The sequence below is a fragment of the Lissotriton helveticus genome, chromosome 7 (genome assembly GCF_964261635.1).
Source record: "Lissotriton helveticus chromosome 7, aLisHel1.1, whole genome shotgun sequence".
In the NCBI taxonomy this organism is placed as follows: Eukaryota; Metazoa; Chordata; class Amphibia; order Caudata; family Salamandridae; genus Lissotriton; species Lissotriton helveticus.
In genome coordinates, this window is record NC_136068.1 from 1,597,039,140 (window position 1) to 1,597,053,160 (window position 14,021).

The window sequence follows — 14,021 nt, forward strand, 5'->3', positions numbered from 1 at the left end:
TGGGGCAGGATTCAAGGGCAGGGAAGTGCCCTTCCTGGGGTCAAACGGAAATAAAAGTATTGTAAAATATGCTTTGCGGAAGCATGTGTGTGTGTCTCTCTCTCTCTCTGTGTGTGGTTCTGTGTGTGTGTGTGGCTGTGTGTGGCACGGTGTGTGTGCAAATGCAATAAGTCTCGCGTTTGCGAGAGATTAAGCTATTGGCATTGTAAATGACAATGCCATTTATGTATCTGTTTTCAAAACCAACACATACATAAAAATGTTGTCATTTACAATGCCAATAGCTCTAACTTTTGCAAATGCGAGACCGTTGCATTGTAAATGCTTGTTTTTTTGTTCCTTTCTGTTTGAATGCGGGAAATGAGTGGTTTTAAATCAGGCCATCAGCATGGGTTGTTTCTCGGCTGTCATGGAACAGCTATCTCTGTGCTTATCATTCTGTAAGCTTTGTGCTGCGGTATTCCTTGGCCGCAGGCCGCCATGTTCCTGGCCAGTCTGTAGTCCATTAATCTGGTACTGTGGCACTGTCATTAAAGCATAATATGTATTTACGTTGCACTTTATAGTACTTTAGACAGTCATAAACATTTGTCTGTACCAAACTATGTATTTTTCCAGTGTGATTGCCAGAAGGAGGCTTAGCCCTGTAAAGCGACTAGCTTGTTGGGTTTAAAAGTTATGTCTTTAACAGACTCTGCAGCTCTGTGTTATTACAGTCTCTCAGTTTTTGAAGTAGTTGGTGCCGTGTAGTCCTGGGCTTGCCTGTGAACGTGGCCTATACCCTTTATTAATTTTTAACTTCTGGTCCTTTCCCTCCGCAGTTCAGCTCTAGGTAAAACTATATTCTAATGCTGGAAATTTCTGTGTTGAGCATGAATGATCACGTTTTGGAATCTTCCTCCACCCTATGCACCCCTAGCCTTAAATGCATACTTCTCAACTGCAGATCGGCCCAAAGACATTCCACGGAGGTCGCCGAACTCATCATGTCCCTGGAATTGGACCTAGCCATCCTGACTGAAACATGGCTGTCTGACACCTCCACACCTATACTGGATATCCTAGTCCCCCCCAATTACTGTATCATTAGACTTGACAGGGACAAAAAGATAGGCGGTGGAATTGCCTGCATTCACAGAAGCAACCTCTCAGTCTCCAAAGTGACCGTCTCCTCTCTTACTTCCTGTGAATACCTCTGCCTTGATATCATCAGCGAAAGCAAACCGGTATGTTCACTACACATTATATACCACCCTCCTGGGGACAATCTCTCCTTCTTCCAACAACTCATGGACACAATTACAGCCAACTCAGGACGTCAGCACACCCAAATTTTCCTTGGTGACTTCAATCTCCACTGGAATGACAACAGTGACACAGTGGTAAACAGCCTCAAAAGCTTTCTCAACGCACTTGATCTCAACCAAATATGCAACAGCCCGACCCATAAGAGAGGTTCTACCCTTGACCTCATCATCTCCAAAGAGGGCGCTATTCAACTGGAGTCAATCCAACCTTGTGACTGGTCAGATCACCATATTGTCTCCTTCATCATCAAGGAAAAAACCAGACTTAATTCAGTTCAACCCCCTAAGCACAAAGTGTGGAAAAGAGACTTGAAGAAACTCAACCCAAACTCCCTACCACCTAATAGCTGCAATCGGCTACTTCCCCCTCCTGGCGTTACAGACGTTCAACTTCTGACTGACCACTATCTCAATACTATGTCCACAATAATCGATGAGGTGGCGCCCATGCAACTGAAAAGAGTCTCGTCCAAGAAGACTTCCAACCCATGGTATGACGGAAGCCTCAATGAGGATAGACGGGCGATGCGAATGGCAGAGCGCACCTGGAGGTCAGCCCCTTCTGCAGTACACCTAAAAAATCTAAAGAAACAGAGAAACGCCTATTTCAGGAAAATAAAACGCTCAAAAAGAGACTTCTTCAGCCTCCAGCTCGCCCAAGCTAAAAACCGTCCAAGAAAACTGTTTGAGTTAGTCAGAACTCAATCCAAAGAGCATCCCCAGACAATCAGCTCCATGGACGTTACTCCTTCCTGCGAAGACTTCTCTGCCTTCTTTACCCAAAAAACTGAGAGAATAAGAAGCGATCTCCTCAATGACGCTATCCTGTACTCCAACCCCCGACACTCAGCAATACCTCAACCAAAGAACAATGCTACTTGGTCTTCCTTTGACACTTACTCCGTAGAAGAAATTGGCAGACTGCTCAGCGCCTTGAAACCTTCCAATCACTTCTCTGACCCCCTTCCTGCTAGCGCTGTAAAAGACTTCTCCCCTTGGCTTCTCCCACTCTGGTCTAAGATTATCAATAGCTCTCTTCAACAAGGATCCATCCCCAACGCCCTCAAAGTAGGCCAAGTCACACCGCTACTAAAAAAACCAATAGCAGACCCCACTGATCTAAACAACTACCGCCCTATTACAAACATTCCCACTCTCGCTAAACTGTTGGAAAAATGCGTTCAACTACAACTGACTAAACACATAGATAAGTTTGATCTCCTAAACGCTCATCAGTCAGGCTTCCGAGCAGGGCACAGCACCGAAACTGCCATGACTCACATAGTGGACGATGCCCTCCAAATCCTAGACCAAAACGATACCTGTCTCCTCATCCTTCTGGATCTCTCCTCAGCATTCGATACAGTTAAGCATGAGAACTTACTCGAACTGTTAAACACAAGAATGGGCATATCAGGGACTGTGCTAAAGTGGTTCACCTCATTTCTTCACAACCGGACACAAAGAATCAAAAGCAACAACCTGCTGTCATCTCCGGTTCCAGTATCGCTAGGCGTCCCTCAAGGATCCTCCCTCTCCCCAACACTGTTCAACCTAGTTATGGAACCTCTCACCACGTTGCTACAGGCTTCTAATGTGCACTTTCACATGTATGCCGACGACACCCAACTTTATCTTAAAATACAATCTCCCAAGGACATCATGCTGCTGAACACCACGATCAGTAACACCCAATCCTGGCTTGCAGAGAATCACCTCAAACTCAATGCTCTGAAGACCGAGTTTCTCCTGATCTCACCTCCCGCTAAAATATCAACGGCTCAAACATGGCTTAAGCAATTAACGGCTCTAAATGTACAGCCCATCGTAGTAGACTCTGCAAAATCTTTAGGCATAACACTTGACACCAATCTCAACATGCAGCAGCACATCAGCAAGGCAACCAAAGGAGCGAACTTCCAAATCAATACCCTGAGAAAACGTAAACCATTCCTTCCTGCCAAAGACTTCCAAACTGCAGTACAATCTATAGTCATCCCGCACATAGAATACGGTTGCACCGCCCTCTGCGGGCTCCCCCTAACTACGACGGCACCCCTAAGAGCGTCCCTTAACGCCGCAGCGAGACTCGTCACAGGCTCAAAAAAACACTCACATATCTCCCCGGACTTTAAATCACTGAACTGGCTACCTTTTGAAGCCAGAATCCAACTGAAAATCGCATGCATGACACACAAGGCTGTGCATCTGAATTCACCCGCCTACCTCACTCAAAAGTTGACAATTTCGGGTGGCTCCCGAACTACTAGGAGCACAAGCAATCTGTTGCTGAAACCCCGAAGATTTCGGAAGGAAAAAACGTATAAACGCTCCTTTTCAGGAATGGCGCCCAGGATCTGGAACTCACTCCCTCCTGAAACAAGGCTCATCACCTCCAACACTATCTTTAAGAAGGAAGTTAAAGCGATCCTCATGGCAAAATACACATGACCTATTTCTACGTATCACTCATGAATCTGCGCTGTAAGTCCTGCCCGTCCATGGCCTATTGTACCCTGTATTAACGAATTACGTATTGTATACGCTCACTCCTTGTATTTTGTTATAATGTTTGATGCACCTGGTTGATTATGTTTACTGTTATATTGTTGACGCACCTGGTTGACTTTGCACACTTTACCCTCTCCACCTCAACGATCCTTACTTCCCTTCTACTCGCACCTGTGGGTCTTTACATCCTGCACACACCCACCTCAACTAGGCCCACCTTTAAACTCTAGATACTCTAAAGACGCTTAAGCAAGTATATGCTCCTTGCTATTGCACTTTATGCTAGTGACACAACTGTTTGTCTATACTCAGTGTACCTACATTACCTCACCTATGACCTACCTCATGTCCTTTGACCTACCTATGTAACTAGCACCTTGTACCTAACTACCTCATATATTACTTTGTATATTCGCTTCTTTACTTTGTATTTTTACTTTGTATATTCTACTTTGTATTTTTTACTTGTAAAGCGCTCTGATATCTGCAAAGATCTTGTTCGCGCTGTATAAAACTCTCAAAATAAATAAACATAAAACCTGATGCTACATTGTATGATGTGTTAGGAACATAAACTGTTCTATAATGTTTGCTAGAAAACTCCACAGTCCCTGGTAGAGTGTGCATGCGTGTGTGCAGGCAATGTGGGTGCAGAGTGCCCATGTCGAGCTGTCTATGGGCATGGTGGAATTCTTGATCTTTTGTATGGGGTGTTTTTTCTCCTACAGATAGGGTGGCTGTGCTCTTATCGCAGGCATGTGTGTGTAGTCTCGCTCAGAAATTCTCATTAGCCTCTTAGTCTAACAGTCCATAGAGAGATTAATCCCTCTAATATTTTGCTGATCCATTAATGCTGCTGAATTGATGATGTCGGCTGTCTGTCCCAGGTAGTAGAGTACACACACATTGGTTCAGCTATTCTCATGCTAGACAACCCTGCCCAAGGGACCGGCTGCATGGTTACTGGTCACCAACAGTGCCAAACTTCAGTACTTTCACCACTTGCCACAGAAGTCATTTAAGCTTCCGCGAGGCGCTGGGCTATGTAAGTGGCAGTAGGTACACTGGAGGTACACTGGAGATTGGGACCTAGGATGCCACAGACCTGGCCGCTACCAGGAACTTGTGTGCCTTCTTCCCTGACTTCCATGGCTACCAGTGTGAACACACATCTTCGTGTAGCGATGCTGTTGGGATTCTGGGCAGATGCAGAGGTGTGGTGAGGCGGGGTATGTGGAAAAGCGAGAATGCTCTGCAATTGGCAGGACATGGAACTATCAATTACATTGCATCATCCGTACACTCACTAAAGTTTAATGGAAAATGTGGCCCTTAACTCAAATTTGACTCACACCGTAGTAAGATCACGTGCACTATAGTTGTTACTTTAATATTTAATTTAGGTGTCGTTTCTCTAGGGCTGAAGAGTTATTAGATACGTAATTGAACTAACACACAATAGTGACTAAAGAGGAAACCGAGAGACGGGTCACATATTATGCACCCTGTGAAGAGGCTTGCAAAATGTCTCAAAGGACATGTGGTTCTGTGCATCACAGGCCAATGTTTTCAAGGGGAGTCCTACCTGATCCTATTACACTTACATTGCGTGTCAAACTTTCCAAATTCCACCCTTCAAACTTATTTGTAAATGGAGTCATATAGTTGGTTTGGATACATTTGAACTCTTTTATGTTCTTTTTAGGGTGCCATTGGAAAAGCCATAGTGACGCATGCCGTAGATAGAGCCCACACTACATCACCATCATGTAATAAAGGATCTACATTTCATTTTAAGGTAAGTCCTGCTGTGACTTGCTCTCGCCAAGCCTGTCTCTGGCTTTCACATATGTCACTATATAATGCGCTCCGTCATACTGTGGAAACCCAGCTTTAACAAATAATGCTCCTCTGTAAACCTTCTGAGAAGCTTTTGCACATGCGCTCATCCTCCTGGCTCAATGCCACATTGCTTTTGGAGTGGATCTTGTACCAGGGACAGGGTTGCCCACTTAGGGTCTCTGTACATTCCAAGTACTGGTGCACATAGACACACCACAAAGAAAGGTTCTGCATTTTTACTGCATTCAGGATCTTATTGTGTATTATGGTATTTATTATTGTTACCACCAACATTATGATAAAGTGTAAAGGTGTGTTTTTCGAAGACATGTTTATTTCTGTTTTTTATTCATCCGTACAGTGCTTGTGAATGGAGAAGTGTATGACCGTATTCCAACACGTTTGAAGATGATGTTTGTCTAGTAAGACGTTTGAGTTTGAGTTTGAGTTTAAAATTACTTATAAAGCGCACATACACCTGCGGTTTCTTGGCGCTACAACTGATAAGATCCGGGGCTAAGAGACAAGGGAAGCTATTGGGAATTTAGTCAAAGGCCTTAGTGAACAGGTAAGCCTTGAGGTGTTTACGAAATTGCGAGTACAGAGTGAAGGAACGGAGTTCAAGGGGGAGGGAATTCCACAGGATCGGGGCAAGGGTAGCAAATTTCGAGCCTCCCCACTTCTTTCTCCGATAGCGAGGGATGGTGAGGAGGGACTGAGAGGAAGAGCGTAGTTCCCTGGTGGGAACATAGGGGGTGATCTCAGAAGAGATGAATGCGGGTGCCAAGCCCAGTCGAGCCAAGAAAGTGATGGAGGCGAGCTTGAATTGAACCCGAGCTCGCACAGGGAGCCAGTGTAGAGATTTCAAGAGGGGGGAGGAATGGTGAAATTTCGGAAGATTGAAGACCAGGCGGGCCGCCTGGTTTTGTATCTGCTGCAAACGCCGTAGACTATATGCAGGAATACCTGCATATAGGGCGTTGCCATAATCCAGGCGGGACACCACCATGGCCAAGATGATAAGTTTGAGAGCAGAGAAGGTAAAGAAACGGGACACCCTGCGAATAGTGCGCAATGAAAGGAAAGAAGAAGATACCACGGAACTGACCTGGGAATGAAGGGTGAGTTGAGAGTTAAGTTTTATGCCAAGGGTTTTAACAGAGGTAGTGGGTACAGGAGAGGGGCCCAGTACAGGGGGCCAGAAAAGAGAAGACCAGGGGCTGGATGAACCACCCGTCAACACCAACTCGGTCTTATCGGGGTTGAGTTTCAGGTGATTGTGGTTCATCCAGTCCCGGATGTGAAGCATAATAGTTTGGAAGTTAAGAACAGAAGAGGGGGAAGAGGACAGGTTGAAGACAAGCTGGAGGTCATCCGCATAATTAAATACGGCGACCTCCATTTGTTGAAGAGAAAAAATAAGAGGGGCAACATAAAGATTAAACAGGAGGGGGGAAAGGGAGGAACCCTGGGGAACCCCGCACTGAACTTTCCGGATTTCCGCTGTAAAGTCACCAAGGCGAACGGCCTGGGTGCGGTCACTCAGGAAGGAGGATAACCAGACCAGAGCAGTGCCCCCGATCCCCGCCGCCTCGACACGGGAAAGTAAGATGGTATGATCCACCGTGTCAAAGGCGGCTGAGAGGTCGAGGAGCACAAGGGCCTGGCACTGGTTGGTATCCATACCCTCCCTGAGGTTGTCCAAGACCGAGATGACAACGGACTCCGTAGAGTGTGCGGGGCGGAAACCGGCCTGGCAGGGAGCAAGAGCTCCGTGCATCTCCACAAAGGAGCTCAGAGCGCAGGTGACATGGCGCTCGAGCACCTTTGCCAAAAATGGCAAAAGGGAGATGGGGCGGAAATTGGCAGGGACAGAGGGGTCTGCCCCAGGTTTTTTAAGAATTGGCACAATAACCGCAGACTTCAAGGGGTTGGGTACTACACCTTGGGCCAGGGAGCTGTTGAGGAGATGAAGGGGGGGATCTGGGCAAGTAACAAAAATATGACGAAGGATGTGAGCAGGACAGGGGTCAAGTGGGGAGCCAGATTTGACCAAGGGTACTATGGAAGTAAAAGCTTCCTTAGATATGAGAGGGAAAGTAGTGAGTTTTCCCTTGGGAGGGGGACGTTGAGGATCAACAAAGGAGGGAGAAGGGGGCGGGATGTTGGCTTTGATGGTAACGATTTTGTGAATAAAGTAGTTATTGAGGGATTGGCAGAGTTCTTCGGACGGGGCGGGCTTAAGGGTTGATCTGTCCGAGAGCGCCAAATTATGAACATTCATAAATATCTCCTTAGACTGGTTTGCTGCGGCAAGGATTTTAGAGGAGAAGTAGGTGGTTTTGGCCTCCAAGATGTCTTTTTTGTACTGGGTAAGGATGTTGGTATACTCCAGTCGTAAAATGGGGCAATAACTTCTCCTCCAAGCCCGCTCCGCGCGGCGTACTGTAAGTTTGGTGGCCTTAAGCTCTCCATTGAACCACCGATTGGCATCCTTATCGCGCTTGGAGGTAATGCGTTTGAGCGGGGCAGCAGAATCACTGCCAGCGGAGAGCCACTGATCTATAGCCTCGACCTGGGAAAGGGTGGAAAGGCCCTGCAGGGAAGGGAGGGAGGTGGTAAGAAGGGAAGAAAGTTCTTCCAAGTTGGCTCGGCCCCAAGCTCGGACCCAGATGTTTTTGGGGCGAGGGGGCTTGGCTGGGGGGTGAATGGGCAGAGAAAATGAGATCAAGTGGTGATCGGACCATGTGCAAGGTGAAATAGAAAGAGATTCCACGGGACAATTCAGGGACCAGATCTGGTCAAGCATGTGACCTTTGATGTGGGTGGGGGAGTGAACAAAGGAAGTGAAATTAAGGGATTGAAGAGTTTCAGAAAATTCCTTTGAGGACGAGCATTCAGCTGGGTCAGAAGGCCAGAAGTTGAAGTCGCCAAGGAGTAGAATAGAGGAATTATTGACTGTAATGGTAGCCAAGACTTCCAAGAAATCAGAAAGAAACTGTAAGGGAGATTGAGGAGGGCGGTAGGTAAGAAAACAGGTCAAAGGGGGAGAGGTGGCGGTGGTACGGATAACCAGGTATTCAGTGGTTGCAATGTCAGGCAAGGACACGGTTTGGAAAGGGAGATCGGTGCGTGCGATGACCGCCACGCCGCCCCCAGCTCTGTCAGAAGGGCGGTCTGCCCGAAGGGCATAGTAAGTAGCCGGTAAGGTGGCCAGTAGGGCGGGGAGGGAGTCATCGCCGAACCAGGTCTCCGTTAAAAAAAGAAGATCTGGGGTATGAAGATCCAGCAGGACCGAAAGTTCGTGCGTATGGGCGACAGCGGACCGGGTGTTAAGATAAAAAGCTGTTAAAGGTTTGAAGGTTGTAGGGTGAGTGGTGCATGTAGGTGAGAGAGAAGGGCCAGCTATAGGAGGGGGGGTGTGCGGGGGGACAGCATGGGATAGACCAAGGGAGGAAATGTGAGAACAAATGGAGGCTGCGATGGGCCAGGGTCCCTGGAGGCGGCGTAGTTGGACCGGGTGTAGGTGATAAGCGGGGCAGAGTAACGCGCCCCTAGCCCCGGTCGGCCGCGGACGGGCGCAGACAGGCTTAACTTAGGCGCAACTTCGTCGCGCCCGCTGCGCCGTCTATGAGGGGAAGTTGTAATATAGGGACACATGGGAGGGGGTCTAAGAGGGGGCGTGGCAGGGGGTGGAGGGACAGAGGAGCAGCCCCGCCAACCACAGAGCAGCCCGAGATGGTGGGCACGCCCGTCCCCGCCCTCGTGACCTGCCCGTCAGAGGGTGAGGGAACGAGCAGCGTGGGGCGCTCTGGCGGCGGCCGGCAGGGGAGTCAGGAGGCGTCAGGGGGTGCGCGATGTCCAGAGCGCAGCCCCTGCAAGATGAAGGCAAGGTAAATTTAAAAGAGTCTCGGGTTTTTAAAAGCAAAGTTGCGCCGCGCCTCAGCAGCGTTGTAGCTCCCGGCAGAGCCTCGGGAGATCTAATCAGTGTCAGGGCCTGAACTCGCCCAGCTGAAGTAGATTGCCAGGGGGGGAGGGACAGAGGAGCAGCCCCGCCAACCACAGAGCAGCCCGAGATGGTGGGCACGCCCGTCCCCGCCCTCGTGACCTGCCCGTCAGAGGGTGACGGAACGAGCAGCGTGGGGCGCTCTGGCGGCGGCCGGCAGGGGAGTCAGGAGGCGTCAGGGGGTGCGCGATGTCCAGAGCGCAGCCCCTGCAAGATGAAGGCAAGGTAAATTTAAAAGAGTCTCGGGTTTTTAAAAGCAAAGTTGCGCCGCGCCTCAGCAGCGTTGTAGCTCCCGGCAGAGCCTCGGGAGATCTAATCAGTGTCAGGGCCTGAACTCGCCCAGCTGAAGTAGATTGCCAGGGGGGGAGGGACAGAGGAGCAGCCCCGCCAACCACAGAGCAGCCCGAGATGGTGGGCACGCCCGTCCCCGCCCTCGTGACCTGCCCGTCAGAGGGTGAGGGAACGAGCAGCGTGGGGCGCTCTGGCGGCGGCCGGCAGGGGAGTCAGGAGGCGTCAGGGGGTGCGCGATGTCCAGAGCGCAGCCCCTGCAAGATGAAGGCAAGGTAAATTTAAAAGAGTCTCGGGTTTTTAAAAGCAAAGTTGCGCCGCGCCTCAGCAGCGTTGTAGTAAGTGTCTCGTACAAATATGTTGATGCCTTTAAACTTTTAATTTAATTGTTGTAGTGCATTGCTATGATTTCTTGTGTTTTCTGGCAAGAGAAGTGCAAGTAACAATTACCTTTAAAATGTGATGAACATATCTGGCGTCATAGAGCACTAGTTGACTGGTCAAGCTAAGTTGCCTAGATTTTAGGTGATCTGCGCAGTGGAGTGTGGTATTTAATGCAAAACCATATATTCGCTTATGATTTATTTTGTTGGCTATTTTCTGATCATCCCGATGATAGTCCAGAGAAGTTTAAAGAGGGTAATTTATATCATCTTTGTGTGTTTTTTGTCGGGAGCGGCATTTCATAGCTACAGGTTTCTGCAGGAGAATTTCCTGCAGCACATTCATAAACATCGAGCCTAAACTCTTTTGATCATCTAAACTTGTCAGTTCTATTCCAATAGGTAGTCTCTAATCCTCAACAAGCACATTCTCTAAATATACCTCAACTTTGTGGAGAGGAGTTGGGCTCACGGCTAGGGCGGGCAACCTCAAATCTGGGGAACTGAGTTCGAGTCTCCGCAACGACGCTGAACATTCAGTGATTCTGGGCAAATCACTTAATCTCCCCGTGCCTAACAAAAAATGAATGTCTCCTCATGTAACGCAACTGGTGCTATGTAAAGCGCTCTGATACATGATACCTTTGGGTCAAATTCGCACTATATAAAACTCTGTAAAATGAAATAAAAATTAACTACGTTGATATGTGTTATGGTTACTGTACGTAGATGTGCCTCTTTGCATGTAACATGGTAACTAGGTTATTCCTACACTGTTTACCAAGACAAACTGATTTTTAACGTGCATCACTCTACCCCTTTTTATATCCGAGGCTCATATAGATTGATTTAAGGTGTGTCTCTGTTCACGATAAAAGAAGGAAGTGCAGGCGCAACTAGGATGAGATGAGACTTTGAAGGGAAGAGGGGGAAATAGTGAAATAAACTAGGGTGGAAGTGAGGATAGTGTTAAAGGAAGAGTGGAAGATCTCGGGAGAGAAAGGGGATAGTAGTGGAAGGGGGTTGAGAAGATTATTATTAAAATAGGTTGAAGCGCAAAAGAGAGCAAAGAAATCCAAATAAACAATCACTAAAATCATAATGGCTTCCGCCTCGCTAGGGTAGCCATTTGTAGAATGGCAATGGAACCCTAAAAACCAGAGTCCGGTTCCAGGTCTGTTGCTTGCATGAGCCCAGCGTAAGAAGCTGGCACTAGTAGTCAATGTGTGATATAATGCAACTAATTAGCTCTGGGAGGAGCCAACCCGATGTATGAGGCAAGCTGTGCGGTATGAGGTGTTGACCTTAAGGTGGCATGCGGGCAGTGTGAGTCTGCCCTGAGGGAGGTAGCATAAGTAGATAGGCCAGGGCTCAATGGTGTGGCAGTGTGAAGAGCTGGTACGTGTAGCAGAATCATAGCATCTGAGGAGCAGTATGAAGAGTGGGCTGGAGAGAACAGTGTGACTGGCTTGGTGAGCAGGGCAGGGATCTGGTGCTTATAGACTGTATGATTGACATCACAGGGTGATGTTTTGGCATAATAGAGGTGTGGAGCGGCAGAAGGAAGAGCAGACTGTTTGTGAAACTGTTAGGTTGGTGGTTGTTGTAGTGACCTCACTCTAGATGTGGAAATATGGTGGTGACTGAACTGTTTAATACCATTTGTGAGGTTTAGAATAAATGTGATTGGGCTGGGAGAGAATGGTATTATCACTCCAGTAGTGGAATTATCAGAAAGGGGAAGATTAAATTCACTGGTGAGATGTTTCTAACTTTGTTATTCTAAATCTTATTTGAGTCTTCCAACATGCCTCTTTTAGTTATTTAAAAACAATGTTTGGCTAGGAAGGCAACACAAAAGAACCCATCTATAATTGTTTTGAATTGGTTTAATCAATTGTTATTTTGCTCGCCACACGATTCCAGTTTGGATCCAGCCATATGTAAATCAGCCTTGACCCTGCTTCCCATGGGGAACAGTCCAGCCCGAACTGCCAGGCCAGGCTACGTCCTCCCTAGACCGGAAAACAAGCATCCTGGGATCGGTTTTGGGGCATTACTCCTCCTTAGCCAGACTACCTTGAAACCGGTGGCATAGCGAGCACAGGACCCACGTCTGGGCATACCCATCCCACTTAGGGTGGATATGCAACACAAAAAGATGATGGATGGAATATTGAACATTGTCAAACATTCACCCCCCTGTCACATTTGTGGGATTAATCCATCGTTATTTTGCCCGCCACACCATTCTAGTTTGGACCCAGCCATATGCTGATGTTGAAGTGGTGCTGAGGTAGGGCTGTGCTGAGGCTGCACTGGGGGTGGTGCACTGATGCTGAGATGGTGCTATACTGATGCTTAGATGGTGCTATACTGATGCTGAGATGGTGCTGCACTGATGCTGAGATGGTGCTGCACTGATGCTGAGATGGTGCTGCACTGATGCTGAGATGGTGCTGCACTGATGCTGAGATGGTGCTGCACTGATGTCGCTGCTGCTGTGGTGGTGGTCCTGTGCTGAGGGGGTGCTGCTCTGATGCTGAGTTGAAGCTGCACTGGTGGTGGTGCACTGATGAGGTGGTGCTCTGCTGATTCTGAGATGGTGCTGTGGTAGTCCTCAGGTGGTGCAAAGTGATACTGAGGTGGTGCTGAGTGATGCTGAGGTGGTGGTGCTGTGCTGGTGCTCAGGTGGTGCTAAGTGATGCTGAGTTGGTGCTGTGCTGAAGTGATGCTGTGCTGATGCTGAAGTGCTGCTGCATTGGTGCTGAATTGCTGCTGAAGTGGGGTTGAGCTGGTGCTGAGGTGAGGCTGCACTGGTTGTGGGCACTGATGCGGAGGTGGTGCTGAGGTGTTGCTGCGCTGTTGCGGTGCTGTTGCTGCGCTGGTGGTGGTGGACTTATGAGTTTGTGCCTGAGGTGGTGCTGCGCTGATGCTGAGGTGGTGCTGCGCTGATGCTGCGCTTTTGCTGAGGTGGTACTGCTCTGATGGTGTGGTGGTGCTGAGTGATTCTGATGTGGTGGTGTGCTTGTGCAGAGGTGCTGCCGAGTGATGCTTTGATGGTGCTGTGCTGGTGCTCAGGTGATGCTGTGCTAATGCTGAAGAGGTGCTTTATTGATGCGGAGTTGCTGCTCAGGTGGTGCTGCGCTAAGTTGGTGAGGCTGCGCTTGTGCTGAGTCGTTGATGCTGGTGTTGGGTAATTGATGCGGAAGTGGTGCTGTCCTGATGCTGAGGTGTTTGGTGATACTTAGGAGATGCTGGTGCCGAGTCATGCTGCGGTGGTGGTGGTGCTGTGCTGGTGCTCAGGTGGTGGTGAACTTGTTATCAGGTGGTGCTGAGTGATGTTGAGTTGGTGCTGTGCTGAGGTGATGCGCGCTGAAGCTGAGGTGGTGCTGTGTTGGGGCTGCGCTGGTGCTGAGGTGGTACAAAGAAAAACCAAAGGTGATGATGTACAGAGCGTTGACAATGCAAACACTCACCCCCAGTCAACTGATCTGGGTTTAATCCATCACCGTTCTTTAGCTCACTTCGCCACCCCAGTTCAGACATGGCCATATGCAAATCAGTCCGACCCTGTGCCTCATGGGAACAGTCCAGCCCGAACTGCCAAGCCATGTCTTCCCTGGACCGGAATCAAGCTTCCCATGCTGAGGTGGTGCTGCACTTATGCCGAGTTGGTATTGC

The 14,021-nt window shown here is 48.6% G+C and overlaps 1 protein-coding gene across 10 annotated transcripts in view; it reads left to right on the forward strand.

Moving 5' to 3' along the window:
* Window positions 1-14,021, forward strand: part of MED25 (mediator complex subunit 25) — a 260,000-nt gene that overhangs the window by 60,519 nt on the left and 185,460 nt on the right. For all 10 annotated transcript variants that reach the window (XM_078655193.1, XM_078655183.1, XM_078655190.1 and 7 more), the window contains one exon: window positions 5,524-5,616. The gene's annotated coding sequence lies outside the window, so the exon portion shown is untranslated. The remainder of the gene's footprint in view (window positions 1-5,523; window positions 5,617-14,021) is intronic.